Source organism: Sceloporus occidentalis, unplaced genomic scaffold, assembly GCF_023333645.1.
Source record: "Sceloporus occidentalis isolate IW3139 unplaced genomic scaffold, rSceOcc1.0.p SCAF_160, whole genome shotgun sequence".
Lineage (NCBI taxonomy): Eukaryota > Metazoa > Chordata > Lepidosauria > Squamata > Phrynosomatidae > Sceloporus > Sceloporus occidentalis.
The window spans coordinates 1988335-2005877 of NW_028317140.1; the positions used below are offsets into that span (position 1 = coordinate 1988335).

At 54.0% G+C, this 17543-nt stretch overlaps 19 non-coding genes across 19 annotated transcripts; all 19 read left to right on the forward strand.

The window, feature by feature from the left end:
• Window positions 1-299: 299 nt before the first annotated feature.
• LOC149280037 (U1 spliceosomal RNA) lies at window positions 300-463 on the forward strand. The gene has a single exon (XR_016278277.1). It is a non-coding gene; the product is annotated as a U1 spliceosomal RNA (small nuclear RNA).
• An 889-nt stretch (window positions 464-1352) lies between these two features.
• Window positions 1353-1568, forward strand: LOC149280038 (small nucleolar RNA U3). The gene has a single exon (XR_016278429.1). It is a non-coding gene; the product is annotated as a small nucleolar RNA U3 (small nucleolar RNA).
• Window positions 1569-2103: 535 nt separating this feature from the next.
• Window positions 2104-2267, forward strand: LOC149280039 (U1 spliceosomal RNA). The gene has a single exon (XR_016278278.1). It is a non-coding gene; the product is annotated as a U1 spliceosomal RNA (small nuclear RNA).
• An 889-nt stretch (window positions 2268-3156) lies between these two features.
• LOC149280040 (small nucleolar RNA U3) lies at window positions 3157-3372 on the forward strand. Its single transcript, XR_016278430.1, has one exon. It is a non-coding gene; the product is annotated as a small nucleolar RNA U3 (small nucleolar RNA).
• A 535-nt stretch (window positions 3373-3907) lies between these two features.
• On the forward strand, window positions 3908-4071 carry LOC149280041 (U1 spliceosomal RNA). The gene has a single exon (XR_016278352.1). It is a non-coding gene; the product is annotated as a U1 spliceosomal RNA (small nuclear RNA).
• An 888-nt stretch (window positions 4072-4959) lies between these two features.
• LOC149280042 (small nucleolar RNA U3) lies at window positions 4960-5175 on the forward strand. The gene has a single exon (XR_016278491.1). It is a non-coding gene; the product is annotated as a small nucleolar RNA U3 (small nucleolar RNA).
• A 535-nt stretch (window positions 5176-5710) lies between these two features.
• Window positions 5711-5874, forward strand: LOC149280043 (U1 spliceosomal RNA). The gene has a single exon (XR_016278279.1). It is a non-coding gene; the product is annotated as a U1 spliceosomal RNA (small nuclear RNA).
• An 889-nt stretch (window positions 5875-6763) lies between these two features.
• Window positions 6764-6979, forward strand: LOC149280044 (small nucleolar RNA U3). Its single transcript, XR_016278502.1, has one exon. It is a non-coding gene; the product is annotated as a small nucleolar RNA U3 (small nucleolar RNA).
• Window positions 6980-7514: 535 nt separating this feature from the next.
• LOC149280045 (U1 spliceosomal RNA) lies at window positions 7515-7678 on the forward strand. Its single transcript, XR_016278334.1, has one exon. It is a non-coding gene; the product is annotated as a U1 spliceosomal RNA (small nuclear RNA).
• Window positions 7679-8552: 874 nt separating this feature from the next.
• On the forward strand, window positions 8553-8768 carry LOC149280046 (small nucleolar RNA U3). The gene has a single exon (XR_016278431.1). It is a non-coding gene; the product is annotated as a small nucleolar RNA U3 (small nucleolar RNA).
• Window positions 8769-9303: 535 nt separating this feature from the next.
• On the forward strand, window positions 9304-9467 carry LOC149280047 (U1 spliceosomal RNA). The gene has a single exon (XR_016278280.1). It is a non-coding gene; the product is annotated as a U1 spliceosomal RNA (small nuclear RNA).
• Window positions 9468-10341: 874 nt separating this feature from the next.
• Window positions 10342-10557, forward strand: LOC149280048 (small nucleolar RNA U3). The gene has a single exon (XR_016278432.1). It is a non-coding gene; the product is annotated as a small nucleolar RNA U3 (small nucleolar RNA).
• Window positions 10558-11092: 535 nt separating this feature from the next.
• Window positions 11093-11256, forward strand: LOC149280049 (U1 spliceosomal RNA). Its single transcript, XR_016278281.1, has one exon. It is a non-coding gene; the product is annotated as a U1 spliceosomal RNA (small nuclear RNA).
• Window positions 11257-12146: 890 nt separating this feature from the next.
• Window positions 12147-12362, forward strand: LOC149280050 (small nucleolar RNA U3). Its single transcript, XR_016278365.1, has one exon. It is a non-coding gene; the product is annotated as a small nucleolar RNA U3 (small nucleolar RNA).
• Window positions 12363-12897: 535 nt separating this feature from the next.
• On the forward strand, window positions 12898-13061 carry LOC149280051 (U1 spliceosomal RNA). Its single transcript, XR_016278283.1, has one exon. It is a non-coding gene; the product is annotated as a U1 spliceosomal RNA (small nuclear RNA).
• Window positions 13062-13935: 874 nt separating this feature from the next.
• LOC149280052 (small nucleolar RNA U3) lies at window positions 13936-14151 on the forward strand. The gene has a single exon (XR_016278433.1). It is a non-coding gene; the product is annotated as a small nucleolar RNA U3 (small nucleolar RNA).
• A 535-nt stretch (window positions 14152-14686) lies between these two features.
• On the forward strand, window positions 14687-14855 carry LOC149280053 (U1 spliceosomal RNA). The gene has a single exon (XR_016278357.1). It is a non-coding gene; the product is annotated as a U1 spliceosomal RNA (small nuclear RNA).
• Window positions 14856-15744: 889 nt separating this feature from the next.
• Window positions 15745-15960, forward strand: LOC149280054 (small nucleolar RNA U3). Its single transcript, XR_016278493.1, has one exon. It is a non-coding gene; the product is annotated as a small nucleolar RNA U3 (small nucleolar RNA).
• A 535-nt stretch (window positions 15961-16495) lies between these two features.
• Window positions 16496-16659, forward strand: LOC149280055 (U1 spliceosomal RNA). Its single transcript, XR_016278284.1, has one exon. It is a non-coding gene; the product is annotated as a U1 spliceosomal RNA (small nuclear RNA).
• Window positions 16660-17543: the final 884 nt, after the last annotated feature.

A 17543-nucleotide genomic window follows, 5' to 3' on the forward strand; every position in this document is an offset into this window, starting at 1 on the left:
GTGCTTTAAGGTCGCCAAGGGGTAAATGCTCCTTCCCCGCCGCGAGGTCCTGCTGATGGGCGGTGCTACCGCGTGCAAATTTTTGTGCTGCAAAGCACTCTGGGAATGCTGGATTTTACAAGCGCAGCTTAACACGGGAAGATTTTTCCCTGAAGGGCAACAATGAGGAATTTCCTGTGTGCAGGCACCTTGTCCAAGCAGCTGTTCTGCACAGAGCCAAGTGTTAGAGCAGAAACCCCCACCACGACTTTAGCGAGGGGTGTGGAAGTGGCGCCCCCCACCATCTTCTATGGCAGCTCATACTTACCTGGCAGGGGAGATACCCTGATCACGAAGGGGGTTCTCCCAGGGTGAGGCTCAGCCATTGCACTCCGGCTGTGCTGACCCCTGCGATTTCCCCAAATGCGGGAAACTCGACTGCATAATTTCTGGTAGTGGGGGACTGCGTTCGCGCTTTCCCCTGATCATCCCGGTTTAACGATAGAGCCCGCAGTATCTCCGGTATCAGCTGGTGGTTCTCCAGGCGTGGCCCTTGCCGCTACCTCCTAAGGGGGCTGCTCTAGCGCCTTGAGGCGTGCCTCCCCCGCCTCACCCCGTCTGCTCATCCGCTGGGTTAGCTGGCTTTGCCGCTTCCGACCCAGCCTGCGCTCGGCGCCTCCTAGGCCGGGAGGAAGCTCCTTCGCCCTGTCTCTTCTGATGCTCTTGAAAGGCTGGCGACCGCCGCCCAGCCGCCTCCTCTCCTGCCGTTGGCTTTTCTTTCCTCTCTTTCCCGGGAACTCGCACCTGGGCTTGCCCTTCCAGAAGCACGCGCCGCCTAGCCTCTCGTGTTAATGACGCTTTATGCTTTGCCAGGAACCGCCTCCGTTATGGTTAGGGAAAAGGGTACCGCCCCAGACTCTTTGCGGCCTCATCAGGTGTTGCTCCTACGTCAGAGACAATATATCTGCATAAGCCCCACCCCTGGGAGGTCTTAAATGTTAAACGTGTGGTCTCATCACTCACGCTTCTCTGGTTGGTTTTTTTTCCTTCTTGCTTTTCCAAAGCATGCTTAAACGCCATCACAGAGCGTCCTCGGTCAAGCTGCTGATGTTGATGTTCTGCGCTGCCTCGCAGCCTGCCTTGGATGTAATGTATGTTCAGTGGTTGAATAAACGCAATCTAGCCTATTTCACGCATTGACTTCTAAGAAAAGCGTTACGAATTGTTTTTTTTTTGTTTGTTTTCATAAGATTCATGCATTGCAAAGTCTTCTTCTCTTTCGGAGTTGTGCGAATGTCTTAACTTTAGTTTGTCGCTGCAAGCTATATAGCGATGCCTTTAGGTGGGACGGTGTCCCTCGCAGAGCGGACGTCAAGACTGTACTTTCAGGGATCATTTCTATAGTGCCCGACCGGAGAAATGTGCTCGGAAGTGGTCAGGCTCGGTAACCACGATGAAGAGCTCGCGTGCGTTCCCCTGAGCGCGAAGCGAGTATCAAGCGCCGTGGCTAACGGCTGCTTGTTGCTTTTGATGACTGGTCCTTTCTTCGCGAGAGCAGGTTAGGAGGGGGAACGCGCAAGCTGAGTGGTTACTTCTCGTAGCGACGCGTTGAGCTGTGCTTTCTGCGGATACAGCCTTAATTGTGTTTGTTGGCCTCTTTCGAGGGCCTTACTTCTATGCCGTCGTACTAGCTTTCGAGGCAGGCCTACTCTTAACAGGATAGACACCTCGCGAGGGGCTTAATGTTGCCTATGTTTCATGAGCCTTTCATGGAAACGTTCTACGTGCCAACATCAAATGATAGCCAAGTCCTGTTGCCCGGCTCGTGCTTTAAGGTCGCCAAGGGGTAAATGCTCCTTCCCCGCCGCGAGGTCCTGCTGATGGGCGGTGCTACCGCGTGCAAATTTTTGTGCTGCAAAGCACTCTGGGAATGCTGGATTTTACAAGCGCAGCTTAACACGGGAAGATTTTTCCCTGAAGGGCAACAATGAGGAATTTCCTGTGTGCAGGCACCTTGTCCAAGCAGCTGTTCTGCACAGAGCCAAGTGTTAGAGCAGAAACCCCCACCACGACTTTAGCGAGGGGTGTGGAAGTGGCGCCCCCCACCATCTTCTATGGCAGCTCATACTTACCTGGCAGGGGAGATACCCTGATCACGAAGGGGGTTCTCCCAGGGTGAGGCTCAGCCATTGCACTCCGGCTGTGCTGACCCCTGCGATTTCCCCAAATGCGGGAAACTCGACTGCATAATTTCTGGTAGTGGGGGACTGCGTTCGCGCTTTCCCCTGATCATCCCGGTTTAACGATAGAGCCCGCAGTATCTCCGGTATCAGCTGGTGGTTCTCCAGGCGTGGCCCTTGCCGCTACCTCCTAAGGGGGCTGCTCTAGCGCCTTGAGGCGTGCCTCCTCCGCCTCACCCCGTCTGCTCATCCGCTGGGTTAGCTGGCTTTGCCGCTTCCGACCCAGCCTGCGCTTGGCGCCTCCTAGGCCGGGAGGAAGCTCCTTCGCCCTGTCTCTTCTGATGCTCTTGAAAGGCTGGCGACCGCCGCCCAGCCGCCTCCTCTCCTGCCGTTGGCTTTTCTTTCCTCTCTTTCCCGGGAACTCGCACCTGGGCTTGCCCTTCCAGAAGCACGCGCCGCCTAGCCTCTCGTGTTAATGACGCTTTATGCTTTGCCAGGAACCGCCTCCGTTATGGTTAGGGAAAAGGGTACCGCCCCAGACTCTTTGCGGCCTCATCAGGTGTTGCTCCTACGTCAGAGACAATATATCTGCATAAGCCCCACCCCTGGGAGGTCTTAAATGTTAAACGTGTGGTCTCATCACTCACGCTTCTCTGGTTGGTTTTTTTTCCTTCTTGCTTTTCCAAAGCATGCTTAAACGCCATCACAGAGCGTCCTCGGTCAAGCTGCTGATGTTGATGTTCTGCGCTGCCTCGCAGCCTGCCTTGGATGTAATGTATGTTCAGTGGTTGAATAAACGCAATCTAGCCTATTTCACGCATTGACTTCTAAGAAAAGCGTTACGAATTGGTTTTTTTTTGTTTGTTTTCATAAGATTCATGCATTGCAAAGTCTTCTTCTCTTTCGGAGTTGTGCGAATGTCTTAACTTTAGTTTGTCGCTGCAAGCTATATAGCGATGCCTTTAGGTGGGACGGTGTCCCTCGCAGAGCGGACGTCAAGACTGTACTTTCAGGGATCATTTCTATAGTGCCCGACCGGAGAAATGTGCTCGGAAGTGGTCAGGCTCGGTAACCACGATGAAGAGCTCGCGTGCGTTCCCCTGAGCGCGAAGCGAGTATCAAGCGCCGTGGCTAACGGCTGCTTGTTGCTTTTGATGACTGGTCCTTTCTTCGCGAGAGCAGGTTAGGAGGGGGAACGCGCAAGCTGAGTGGTTACTTCTCGTAGCGACGCGTTGAGCTGTGCTTTCTGCGGATACAGCCTTAATTGTGTTTGTTGGCCTCTTTCGAGGGCCTTACTTCTATGCCGTCGTACTAGCTTTCGAGGCAGGCCTACTCTTAACAGGATAGACACCTCGCGAGGGGCTTAATGTTGCCTATGTTTCATGAGCCTTTCATGGAAACGTTCTACGTGCCAACATCAAATGATAGCCAAGTCCTGTTGCCCGGCTCGTGCTTTAAGGTCGCCAAGGGGTAAATGCTCCTTCCCCGCCGCGAGGTCCTGCTGATGGGCGGTGCTACCGCGTGCAAATTTTTGTGCTGCAAAGCACTCTGGGAATGCTGGATTTTACAAGCGCAGCTTAACACGGGAAGATTTTTCCCTGAAGGGCAACAATGAGGAATTTCCTGTGTGCAGGCACCTTGTCCAAGCAGCTGTTCTGCACAGAGCCAAGTGTTAGAGCAGAAACCCCCACCACGACTTTAGCGAGGGGTGTGGAAGTGGCGCCCCCCACCATCTTCTATGGCAGCTCATACTTACCTGGCAGGGGAGATACCCTGATCACGAAGGGGGTTCTCACAGGGTGAGGCTCAGCCATTGCACTCCGGCTGTGCTGACCCCTGCGATTTCCCCAAATGCGGGAAACTCGACTGCATAATTTCTGGTAGTGGGGGACTGCGTTCGCGCTTTCCCCTGATCATCCCGGTTTAACGATAGAGCCCGCAGTATCTCCGGTATCAGCTGGTGGTTCTCCAGGCGTGGCCCTTGCCGCTACCTCCTAAGGGGGCTGCTCTAGCGCCTTGAGGCGCGCCTCCTCCGCCTCACCCCGTCTGCTCATCCGCTGGGTTAGCTGGCTTTGCCGCTTCCGACCCAGCCTGCGCTCGGCGCCTCCTAGCCCGGGAGGAAGCTCCTTCGCCCTGTCTCTTCTGATGCTCTTGAAAGGCTGGCGACCGCCGCCCAGCCGCCTCCTCTCCTGCCGTTGGCTTTTCTTTCCTCTTTCCCGGGAACTCGCACCTGGGCTTGCCCTTCCAGAAGCACGCGCCGCCTAGCCTCTCGTGTTAATGACGCTTTATGCTTTGCCAGGAACCGCCTCCGTTATGGTTAGGGAAAAGGGTACCGCCCCAGACTCTTTGCGGCCTCATCAGGTGTTGCTCCTACGTCAGAGACAATATATCTGCATAAGCCCCACCCCTGGGAGGTCTTAAATGTTAAACGTGTGGTCTCATCACTCACGCTTCTCTGGTTGGTTTTTTTTCCTTCTTGCTTTTCCAAAGCATGCTTAAACGCCATCACAGAGCGTCCTCGGTCAAGCTGCTGATGTTGATGTTCTGCGCTGCCTCGCAGCCTGCCTTGGATGTAATGTATGTTCAGTGGTTGAATAAACGCAATCTAGCCTATTTCACGCATTGACTTCTAAGAAAAGCGTTACGAATTGGTTTTTTTTTTGTTTGTTTTCATAAGATTCATGCATTGCAAAGTCTTCTTCTCTTTCGGAGTTGTGCGAATGTCTTAACTTTAGTTTGTCGCTGCAAGCTATATAGCGATGCCTTTAGGTGGGACGGTGTCCCTCGCAGAGCGGACGTCAAGACTGTACTTTCAGGGATCATTTCTATAGTGCCCGACCGGAGAAATGCGCTCGGAAGTGGTCAGGCTCGGTAACCACGATGAAGAGCTCGCGTGCGTTCCCCTGAGCGCGAAGCGAGTATCAAGCGCCGTGGCTAACGGCTGCTTGTTGCTTTTGATGACTGGTCCTTTCTTCGCGAGAGCAGGTTAGGAGGGGGAACGCGCAAGCTGAGTGGTTACTTCTCGTAGCGACGCCTTGAGCTGTGCTTTCTGCGGATACAGCCTTAATTGTGTTTGTTGGCCTCTTTCGAGGGCCTTCCTTCTATGCCGTCGTACTAGCTTTCGAGGCAGGCCTACTCTTAACAGGATAGACACCTCGCGAGGGGCTTAATGTTGCCTATGTTTCATGAGCCTTTAATGGAAACGTTCTACGTGCCAACATCAAATGATAGCCAAGTCCTGTTGCCCGGCTCGTGCTTTAAGGTCGCCAAGGGGTAAATGCTCCTTCCCCGCCGCGAGGTCCTGCTGATGGGCGGTGCTACCGCGTGCAAATTTTTGTGCTGCAAAGCACTCTGGGAATGCTGGATTTTACAAGCGCAGCTTAACACGGGAAGATTTTTCCCTGAAGGGCAACAATGAGGAATTTCCTGTGTGCAGGCACCTTGTCCAAGCAGCTGTTCTGCACAGAGCCCAGTGTTAGAGCAGAAACCCCCACCACGACTTTAGCAAGGGGTGTGGAAGTGGCGCCCCCCACCATCTTCTATGGCAGCTCATACTTACCTGGCAGGGGAGATACCCTGATCACGAAGGGGGTTCTCCCAGGGTGAGGCTCAGCCATTGCACTCCGGCTGTGCTGACCCCTGCGATTTCCCCAAATGCGGGAAACTCGACTGCATAATTTCTGGTAGTGGGGGACTGCGTTCGCGCTTTCCCCTGATCATCCCGGTTTAACGATAGAGCCCGCAGTATCTCCGGTATCAGCTGGTGGTTCTCCAGGCGTGGCCCTTGCCGCTACCTCCTAAGGGGGCTGCTCTAGCGCCTTGAGGCGTGCCTCCCCCGCCTCACCCCGTCTGCTCATCCGCTGGGTTGGCTGGCTTTGCCGCTTCCGACCCAGCCTGCGCTCGGCGCCTCCTAGGCCGGGAGGAAGCTCCTTCGCCCTGTCTCTTCTGATGCTCTTGAAAGGCTGGCGACCGCCGCCCAGCCGCCTCCTCTCCTGCCGTTGGCTTTTCTTTCCTCTCTTTCCCGGGAACTCGCGCCTGGGCTTGCCCTTCCAGAAGCACGCGCCGCCTAGCCTCTCGTGTTAATGACGCTTTATGCTTTGCCAGGAACCGCCTCCGTTATGGTTAGGGAAAAGGGTACCGCCCCAGACTCTTTGCGGCCTCATCAGGTGTTGCTCCTACGTCAGAGACAATATATCTGCATAAGCCCCACCCCTGGGAGGTCTTAAATGTTAAACGTGTGGTCTCATCACTCACGCTTCTCTGGTTGGTTTTTTTTCCTTCTTGCTTTTCCAAAGCATGCTTAAACGCCATCACAGAGCGTCCTCGGTCAAGCTGCTGATGTTGATGTTCTGCGCTGCCTCGCAGCCTGCCTTGGATGTAATGTATGTTCAGTGGTTGAATAAACGCAATCTAGCCTATTTCACGCATTGACTTCTAAGAAAAGCGTTACGAATTGGTTTTTTTTTGTTTGTTTTCATAAGATTCATGCATTGCAAAGTCTTCTTCTCTTTCGGAGTTGTGCAAATGTCTTAACTTTAGTTTGTCGCTGCAAGCTATATAGCGATGCCTTTAGGTGGGACGGTGTCCCTCGCAGAGCGGACGTCAAGACTGTACTTTCAGGGGTCATTTCTATAGTGCCCGACCGGAGAAATGTGCTCGGAAGTGGTCAGGCTCGGTAACCACGATGAAGAGCTCGCGTGCGTTCCCCTGAGCGCGAAGCGAGTATCAAGCGCCGTGGCTAACGGCTGCTTGTTGCTTTTGATGACTGGTCCTTTCTTCGCGAGAGCAGGTTAGGAGGGGGAACGCGCAAGCTGAGTGGTTACTTCTCGTAGCGACGCGTTGAGCTGTGCTTTCTGCGGATACAGCCTTAATTGTGTTTGTTGGCCTCTTTCGAGGGCCTTCCTTCTATGCCGTCGTACTAGCTTTCGAGGCAGGCCTACTCTTAACAGGATAGACACCTCGCGAGGGGCTTAATGTTGCCTATGTTTCATGAGCCTTTAATGGAAACGTTCTACGTGCCAACATCAAATGATAGCCAAGTCCTGTTGCCCGGCTCGTGCTTTAAGGTCGCCAAGGGGTAAATGCTCCTTCCCCGCCGCGAGGTCCTGCTGATGGGCGGTGCTACCGCGTGCAAATTTTTGTGCTGCAAAGCACTCTGGGAATGCTGGATTTTACAAGCGCAGCTTAACACGGGAAGATTTTTCCCTGAAGGGCAACAATGAGGAATTTCCTGTGTGCAGGCACCTTGTCCAAGCAGCTGTTCTGCACAGAGCCAAGTGTTAGAGCAGAAACCCCCACCACGACTTTAGCGAGGGGTGTGGAAGTGGCGCCCCCCACCATCTTCTATGGCAGCTCATACTTACCTGGCAGGGGAGATACCCTAATCACGAAGGGGGTTCTCCCAGGGTGAGGCTCAGCCATTGCACTCCGGCTGTGCTGACCCCTGCGATTTCCCCAAATGTGGGAAACTCGACTGCATAATTTCTGGTAGTGGGGGACTGCGTTCGCGCTTTCCCCTGATCATCCCGGTTTAACGATAGAGCCCGCAGTATCTCCGGTATCAGCTGGTGGTTCTCCAGGCGTGGCCCTTGCCGCTACCTCCTAAGGGGGCTGCTCTAGCGCCTTGAGGCGTGCCTCCTCCGCCTCACCCCGTCTGCTCATCCGCTGGGTTAGCTGGCTTTGCCGCTTCCGACCCAGCCTGCGCTCGGCGCCTCCTAGGCCGGGAGGAAGCTCCTTCGCCCTGTCTCTTCTGATGCTCTTGAAAGGCTGGCGACCGCCGCCCAGCCGCCGGCTTTTCTTTCCTCTCTTTCCCGGGAACTCGCACCTGGGCTTGCCCTTCCAGAAGCACGCGCCGCCTAGCCTCTCGTGTTAATGACGCTTTATGCTTTGCCAGGAACCGCCTCCGTTATGGTTAGGGAAAAGGGTACCGCCCCAGACTCTTTGCGGCCTCATCAGGTGTTGCTCCTACGTCAGAGACAATATATCTGCATAAGCCCCACCCCTGGGAGGTCTTAAATGTTAAACGTGTGGTCTCATCACTCACGCTTCTCTGGTTGGTTTTTTTTCCTTCTTGCTTTTCCAAAGCATGCTTAAACGCCATCACAGAGCGTCCTCGGTCAAGCTGCTGATGTTGATGTTCTGCGCTGCCTCGCAGCCTGCCTTGGATGTAATGTATGTTCAGTGGTTGAATAAACGCAATCTAGCCTATTTCACGCATTGACTTCTAAGAAAAGCGTTACGAATTGGTTTTTTTTTGTTTGTTTTCATAAGATTCATGCATTGCAAAGTCTTCTTCTCTTTCGGAGTTGTGCGAATGTCTTAACTTTAGTTTGTCGCTGCAAGCTATATAGCGATGCCTTTAGGTGGGACGGTGTCCCTCGCAGAGCGGACGTCAAGACTGTACTTTCAGGGATCATTTCTATAGTGCCCGACCGGAGAAATGTGCTCGGAAGTGGTCAGGCTCGGTAACCACGATGAAGAGCTCGCGTGCGTTCCCCTGAGCGCGAAGCGAGTATCAAGCGCCGTGGCTAACGGCTGCTTGTTGCTTTTGATGACTGGTCCTTTCTTCGCGAGAGCAGGTTAGGAGGGGGAACGCGCAAGCTGAGTGGTTACTTCTCGTAGCGACGCGTTGAGCTGTGCTTTCTGCGGATACAGCCTTAATTGTGTTTGTTGGCCTCTTTCGAGGGCCTTCCTTCTATGCCGTCGTACTAGCTTTCGAGGCAGGCCTACTCTTAACAGGATAGACACCTCGCGAGGGGCTTAATGTTGCCTATGTTTCATGAGCCTTTAATGGAAACGTTCTACGTGCCAACATCAAATGATAGCCAAGTCCTGTTGCCCGGCTCGTGCTTTAAGGTCGCCAAGGGGTAAATGCTCCTTCCCCGCCGCGAGGTCCTGCTGATGGGCGGTGCTACCGCGTGCAAATTTTTGTGCTGCAAAGCACTCTGGGAATGCTGGATTTTACAAGCGCAGCTTAACACGGGAAGATTTTTCCCTGAAGGGCAACAATGAGGAATTTCCTGTGTGCAGGCACCTTGTCCAAGCAGCTGTTCTGCACAGAGCCAAGTGTTAGAGCAGAAACCCCCACCACGACTTTAGCGAGGGGTGTGGAAGTGGCGCCCCCCACCATCTTCTATGGCAGCTCATACTTACCTGGCAGGGGAGATACCCTGATCACGAAGGGGGTTCTCCCAGGGTGAGGCTCAGCCATTGCACTCCGGCTGTGCTGACCCCTGCGATTTCCCCAAATGCGGGAAACTCGACTGCATAATTTCTGGTAGTGGGGGACTGCGTTCGCGCTTTCCCCTGATCATCCCGGTTTAACGATAGAGCCCGCAGTATCTCCGGTATCAGCTGGTGGTTCTCCAGGCGTGGCCCTTGCCGCTACCTCCTAAGGGGGCTGCTCTAGCGCCTTGAGGCGTGCCTCCTCCGCCTCACCCCGTCTGCTCATCCGCTGGGTTAGCTGGCTTTGCCGCTTCCGACCCAGCCTGCGCTCGGCGCCTCCTAGGCCGGGAGGAAGCTCCTTCGCCCTGTCTCTTCTGATGCTCTTGAAAGGCTGGCGACCGCCGCCCAGCCGCCGGCTTTTCTTTCCTCTCTTTCCCGGGAACTCGCACCTGGGCTTGCCCTTCCAGAAGCACGCGCCGCCTAGCCTCTCGTGTTAATGACGCTTTATGCTTTGCCAGGAACCGCCTCCGTTATGGTTAGGGAAAAGGGTACCGCCCCAGACTCTTTGCGGCCTCATCAGGTGTTGCTCCTACGTCAGAGACAATATATCTGCATAAGCCCCACCCCTGGGAGGTCTTAAATGTTAAACGTGTGGTCTCATCACTCACGCTTCTCTGGTTGGTTTTTTTTCCTTCTTGCTTTTCCAAAGCATGCTTAAACGCCATCACAGAGCGTCCTCGGTCAAGCTGCTGATGTTGATGTTCTGCGCTGCCTCGCAGCCTGCCTTGGATGTAATGTATGTTCAGTGGTTGAATAAACGCAATCTAGCCTATTTCACGCATTGACTTCTAAGAAAAGCGTTACGAATTGGTTTTTTTTTGTTTGTTTTCATAAGATTCATGCATTGCAAAGTCTTCTTCTCTTTCGGAGTTGTGCGAATGTCTTAACTTTAGTTTGTCGCTGCAAGCTATATAGCGATGCCTTTAGGTGGGACGGTGTCCCTCGCAGAGCGGACGTCAAGACTGTACTTTCAGGGATCATTTCTATAGTGCCCGACCGGAGAAATGTGCTCGGAAGTGGTCAGGCTCGGTAACCACGATGAAGAGCTCGCGTGCGTTCCCCTGAGCGCGAAGCGAGTATCAAGCGCCGTGGCTAACGGCTGCTTGTTGCTTTTGATGACTGGTCCTTTCTTCGCGAGAGCAGGTTAGGAGGGGGAACGCGCAAGCTGAGTGGTTACTTCTCGTAGCGACGCGTTGAGCTGTGCTTTCTGCGGATACAGCCTTAATTGTGTTTGTTGGCCTCTTTCGAGGGCCTTCCTTCTATGCCGTCGTACTAGCTTTCGAGGCAGGCCTACTCTTAACAGGATAGACACCTCGCGAGGGGCTTAATGTTGCCTATGTTTCATGAGCCTTTAATGGAAACGTTCTACGTGCCAACATCAAATGATAGCCAAGTCCTGTTGCCCGGCTCGTGCTTTAAGGTCGCCAAGGGGTAAATGCTCCTTCCCCGCCGCGAGGTCCTGCTGATGGGCGGTGCTACCGCGTGCAAATTTTTGTGCTGCAAAGCACTCTGGGAATGCTGGATTTTACAAGCGCAGCTTAACACGGGAAGATTTTTCCCTGAAGGGCAACAATGAGGAATTTCCTGTGTGCAGGCACCTTGTCCAAGCAGCTGTTCTGCACAGAGCCAAGTGTTAGAGCAGAAACCCCCACCACGACTTTAGCGAGGGGTGTGGAAGTGGCGCCCCCCACCATCTTCTATGGCAGCTCATACTTACCTGGCAGGGGAGATACCCTGATCACGAAGGGGGTTCTCCCAGGGTGAGGCTCAGCCATTGCACTCCGGCTGTGCTGACCCCTGCGATTTCCCCAAATGCGGGAAACTCGACTGCATAATTTCTGGTAGTGGGGGACTGCGTTCGCGCTTTCCCCTGATCATCCCGGTTTAACGATAGAGCCCGCAGTATCTCCGGTATCAGCTGGTGGTTCTCCAGGCGTGGCCCTTGCCGCTACCTCCTAAGGGGGCTGCTCTAGCGCCTTGAGGCGTGCCTCCCCCGCCTCACCCCGTCTGCTCATCCGCTGGGTTAGCTGGCTTTGCCGCTTCCGACCCAGCCTGCGCTCGGCGCCTCCTAGGCCGGGAGGAAGCTCCTTCGCCCTGTCTCTTCTGATGCTCTTGAAAGGCTGGCGACCGCCGCCCAGCCGCCTCCTCACCTGCCGTTGGCTTTTTTTTCCTCTCTTTCCCGGGAACTCGCACCTGGGCTTGCCCTTCCAGAAGCACGCGCCGCCTAGCCTCTCGTGTTAATGACGCTTTATGCTTTGCCAGGAACCGCCTCCGTTATGGTTAGGGAAAAGGGTACCGCCCCAGACTCTTTGCGGCCTCATCAGGTGTTGCTCCTACGTCAGAGACAATATATCTGCATAAGCCCCACCCCTGGGAGGTCTTAAATGTTAAACGTGTGGTCTCATCACTCACGCTTCTCTGGTTGGTTTTTTTTTCCTTCTTGCTTTTCCAAAGCATGCTTAAACGCCATCACAGAGCGTCCTCGGTCAAGCTGCTGATGTTGATGTTCTGCGCTGCCTCGCAGCCTGCCTTGGATGTAATGTATGTTCAGTGGTTGAATAAACGCAATCTAGCCTATTTCACGCATTGACTTCTAAGAAAAGCGTTACGAATTGTTTTTTTTTTGTTTGTTTTCATAAGATTCATGCATTGCAAAGTCTTCTTCTCTTTCGGAGTTGTGCGAATGTCTTAACTTTAGTTTGTCGCTGCAAGCTATATAGCGATGCCTTTAGGTGGGACGGTGTCCCTCGCAGAGCGGACGTCAAGACTGTACTTTCAGGGATCATTTCTATAGTGCCCGACCGGAGAAATGTGCTCGGAAGTGGTCAGGCTCGGTAACCACGATGAAGAGCTCGCGTGCGTTCCCCTGAGCGCGAAGCGAGTATCAAGCGCCGTGGCTAACGGCTGCTTGTTGCTTTTGATGACTGGTCCTTTCTTCGCGAAAGCAGGTTAGGAGGGGGAACGCGCAAGCTGAGTGGTTACTTCTCGTAGCGACGCGTTGAGCTGTGCTTTCTGCGGATACAGCCTTAATTGTGTTTGTTGGCCTCTTTCGAGGGCCTTCCTTCTATGCCGTCGTACTAGCTTTCGAGGCAGGCCTACTCTTAACAGGATAGACACCTCGCGAGGGGCTTAATGTTGCCTATGTTTCATGAGCCTTTAATGGAAACGTTCTACGTGCCAACATCAAATGATAGCCAAGTCCTGTTGCCCGGCTCGTGCTTTAAGGTCGCCAAGGGGTAAATGCTCCTTCCCCGCCGCGAGGTCCTGCTGATGGGCGGTGCTACCGCGTGCAAATTTTTGTGCTGCAAAGCACTCTGGGAATGCTGGATTTTACAAGCGCAGCTTAACACGGGAAGATTTTTCCCTGAAGGGCAACAATGAGGAATTTCCTGTGTGCAGGCACCTTGTCCAAGCAGCTGTTCTGCACAGAGCCAAGTGTTAGAGCAGAAACCCCCACCACGACTTTAGCGAGGGGTGTGGAAGTGGCGCCCCCCACCATCTTCTATGGCAGCTCATACTTACCTGGCAGGGGAGATACCCTGATCACGAAGGGGGTTCTCCCAGGGTGAGGCTCAGCCATTGCACTCCGGCTGTGCTGACCCCTGCGATTTCCCCAAATGCGGGAAACTCGACTGCATAATTTCTGGTAGTGGGGGACTGCGTTCGCGCTTTCCCCTGATCATCCCGGTTTAACGATAGAGCCCGCAGTATCTCCGGTATCAGCTGGTGGTTCTCCAGGCGTGGCCCTTGCCGCTACCTCCTAAGGGGGCTGCTCTAGCGCCTTGAGGCGTGCCTCCCCCGCCTCACCCCGTCTGCTCATCCGCTGGGTTAGCTGGCTTTGCCGCTTCCGACCCAGCCTGCGCTTGGCGCCTCCTAGGCCGGGAGGAAGCTCCTTCGCCCTGTCTCTTCTGATGCTCTTGAAAGGCTGGCGACCGCCGCCCAGCCGCCGGCTTTTCTTTCCTCTCTTTCCCGGGAACTCGCACCTGGGCTTGCCCTTCCAGAAGCACGCGCCGCCTAGCCTCTCGTGTTAATGACGCTTTATGCTTTGCCAGGAACCGCCTCCGTTATGGTTAGGGAAAAGGGTACCGCCCCAGACTCTTTGCGGCCTCATCAGGTGTTGCTCCTACGTCAGAGACAATATATCTGCATAAGCCCCACCCCTGGGAGGTCTTAAATGTTAAACGTGTGGTCTCATCACTCACGCTTCTCTGGTTGGTTTTTTTTCCTTCTTGCTTTTCCAAAGCATGCTTAAACGCCATCACAGAGCGTCCTCGGTCAAGCTGCTGATGTTGATGTTCTGCGCTGCCTCGCAGCCTGCCTTGGATGTAATGTATGTTCAGTGGTTGAATAAACGCAATCTAGCCTATTTCACGCATTGACTTCTAAGAAAAGCGTTACGAATTGGTTTTTTTTTGTTTGTTTTCATAAGATTCATGCATTGCAAAGTCTTCTTCTCTTTCGGAGTTGTGCGAATGTCTTAACTTTAGTTTGTCGCTGCAAGCTATATAGCGATGCCTTTAGGTGGGACGGTGTCCCTCGCAGAGCGGACGTCAAGACTGTACTTTCAGGGATCATTTCTATAGTGCCCGACCGGAGAAATGTGCTCGGAAGTGGTCAGGCTCGGTAACCACGATGAAGAGCTCGCGTGCGTTCCCCTGAGCGCGAAGCGAGTATCAAGCGCCGTGGCTAACGGCTGCTTGTTGCTTTTGATGACTGGTCCTTTCTTCGCGAGAGCAGGTTAGGAGGGGGAACGCGCAAGCTGAGTGGTTACTTCTCGTAGCGACGCCTTGAGCTGTGCTTTCTGCGGATACAGCCTTAATTGTGTTTGTTGGCCTCTTTCGAGGGCCTTCCTTCTATGCCGTCGTACTAGCTTTCGAGGCAGGCCTACTCTTAACAGGATAGACACCTCGCGAGGGGCTTAATGTTGCCTATGTTTCATGAGCCTTTAATGGAAACGTTCTACGTGCCAACATCAAATGATAGCCAAGTCCTGTTGCCCGGCTCGTGCTTTAAGGTCGCCAAGGGGTAAATGCTCCTTCCCCGCCGCGAGGTCCTGCTGATGGGCGGTGCTACCGCGTGCAAATTTTTGTGCTGCAAAGCACTCTGGGAATGCTGGATTTTACAAGCGCAGCTTAACACGGGAAGATTTTTCCCTGAAGGGCAACAATGAGGAATTTCCTGTGTGCAGGCACCTTGTCCAAGCAGCTGTTCTGCACAGAGCCAAGTGTTAGAGCAGAAACCCCCACCACGACTTTAGCGAGGGGTGTGGAAGTGGCGCCCCCCACCATCTTCTATGGCAGCTCATACTTACCTGGCAGGGGAGATACCCTGATCACGAAGGGGGTTCTCCCAGAGTGAGGCTCAGCCATTGCATTGCACTCCGGCTGTGCTGACCCCTGCGATTTCCCCAAATGCGGGAAACTCGACTGCATAATTTCTGGTAGTGGGGGACTGCGTTCGCGCTTTCCCCTGATCATCCCGGTTTAACGATAGAGCCCGCAGTATCTCCGGTATCAGCTGGTGGTTCTCCAGGCGTGGCCCTTGCCGCTACCTCCTAAGGGGGCTGCTCTAGTGCCTTGAGGCGTGCCTCCCCCGCCTCACCCCGTCTGCTCATCCGCTGGGTTGGCTGGCTTTGCCGCTTCCGACCCAGCCTGCGCTCGGCGCCTCCTAGGCCGGGAGGAAGCTCCTTCGCCCTGTCTCTTCTGATGCTCTTGAAAGGCTGGCGACCGCCGCCCAGCCGCCTCCTCTCCTGCCGTTGGCTTTTCTTTCCTCTCTTTCCCGGGAACTCGCGCCTGGGCTTGCCCTTCCAGAAGCACGCGCCGCCTAGCCTCTCGTGTTAATGACGCTTTATGCTTTGCCAGGAACCGCCTCCGTTATGGTTAGGGAAAAGGGTACCGCCCCAGACTCTTTGCGGCCTCATCAGGTGTTGCTCCTACGTCAGAGACAATATATCTGCATAAGCCCCACCCCTGGGAGGTCTTAAATGTTAAACGTGTGGTCTCATCACTCACGCTTCTCTGGTTGGTTTTTTTTCCTTCTTGCTTTTCCAAAGCATGCTTAAACGCCATCACAGAGCGTCCTCGGTCAAGCTGCTGATGTTGATGTTCTGCGCTGCCTCGCAGCCTGCCTTGGATGTAATGTATGTTCAGTGGTTGAATAAACGCAATCTAGCCTATTTCACGCATTGACTTCTAAGAAAAGCGTTACGAATTGGTTTTTTTTTGTTTGTTTTCATAAGATTCATGCATTGCAAAGTCTTCTTCTCTTTCGGAGTTGTGCGAATGTCTTAACTTTAGTTTGTCGCTGCAAGCTATATAGCGATGCCTTTAGGTGGGACGGTGTCCCTCGCAGAGCGGACGTCAAGACTGTACTTTCAGGGATCATTTCTATAGTGCCCGACCGGAGAAATGCGCTCGGAAGTGGTCAGGCTCGGTAACCACGATGAAGAGCTCGCGTGCGTTCCCCTGAGCGCGAAGCGAGTATCAAGCGCCGTGGCTAACGGCTGCTTGTTGCTTTTGATGACTGGTCCTTTCTTCGCGAGAGCAGGTTAGGAGGGGGAACGCGCAAGCTGAGTGGTTACTTCTCGTAGCGACGCGTTGAGCTGTGCTTTCTGCGGATACAGCCTTAATTGTGTTTGTTGGCCTCTTTCGAGGGCCTTCCTTCTATGCCGTCGTACTAGCTTTCGAGGCAGGCCTACTCTTAACAGGATAGACACCTCGCGAGGGGCTTAATGTTGCCTATGTTTCATGAGCCTTTAATGGAAACGTTCTACGTGCCAACATCAAATGATAGCCAAGTCCTGTTGCCCGGCTCGTGCTTTAAGGTCGCCAAGGGGTAAATGCTCCTTCCCCGCCGCGAGGTCCTGCTGATGGGCGGTGCTACCGCGTGCAAATTTTTGTGCTGCAAAGCACTCTGGGAATGCTGGATTTTACAAGCGCAGCTTAACACGGGAAGATTTTTCCCTGAAGGGCAACAATGAGGAATTTCCTGTGTGCAGGCACCTTGTCCAAGCAGCTGTTCTGCACAGAGCCAAGTGTTAGAGCAGAAACCCCCACCACGACTTTAGCGAGGGGTGTGGAAGTGGCGCCCCCCACCATCTTCTATGGCAGCTCATACTTACCTGGCAGGGGAGATACCCTGATCACGAAGGGGGTTCTCCCAGGGTGAGGCTCAGCCATTGCACTCCGGCTGTGCTGACCCCTGCGATTTCCCCAAATGCGGGAAACTCGACTGCATAATTTCTGGTAGTGGGGGACTGCGTTCGCGCTTTCCCCTGATCATCCCGGTTTAACGATAGAGCCCGCAGTATCTCCGGTATCAGCTGGTGGTTCTCCAGGCGTGGCCCTTGCCGCTACCTCCTAAGGGGGCTGCTCTAGCGCCTTGAGGCGTGCCTCCCCCGCCTCACCCCGTCTGCTCATCCGCTGGGTTGGCTGGCTTTGCCGCTTCCGACCCAGCCTGCGCTCGGCGCCTCCTAGGCCGGGAGGAAGCTCCTTCGCCCTGTCTCTTCTGATGCTCTTGAAAGGCTGGCGACCGCCGCCCAGCCGCCTCCTCTCCTGCCGTTGGCTTTTCTTTCCTCTCTTTCCCGGGAACTCGCGCCTGGGCTTGCCCTTCCAGAAGCACGCGCCGCCTAGCCTCTCGTGTTAATGACGCTTTATGCTTTGCCAGGAACCGCCTCCGTTATGGTTAGGGAAAAGGGTACCGCCCCAGACTCTTTGCGGCCTCATCAGGTGTTGCTCCTACGTCAGAGACAATATATCTGCATAAGCCCCACCCCTGGGAGGTCTTAAATGTTAAACGTGTGGTCTCATCACTCACGCTTCTCTGGTTGGTTTTTTTTCCTTCTTGCTTTTCCAAAGCATGCTTAAACGCCATCACAGAGCGTCCTCGGTCAAGCTGCTGATGTTGATGTTCTGCGCTGCCTCGCAGCCTGCCTTGGATGTAATGTATGTTCAGTGGTTGAATAAACGCAATCTAGCCTATTTCACGCATTGACTTCTAAGAAAAGCGTTACGAATTGGTTTTTTTTTGTTTGTTTTCATAAGATTCATGCATTGCAAAGTCTTCTTCTCTTTCGGAGTTGTGCAAATGTCTTAACTTTAGTTTGTCGCTGCAAGCTATATAGCGATGCCTTTAGGTGGGACGGTGTCCCTCGCAGAGCGG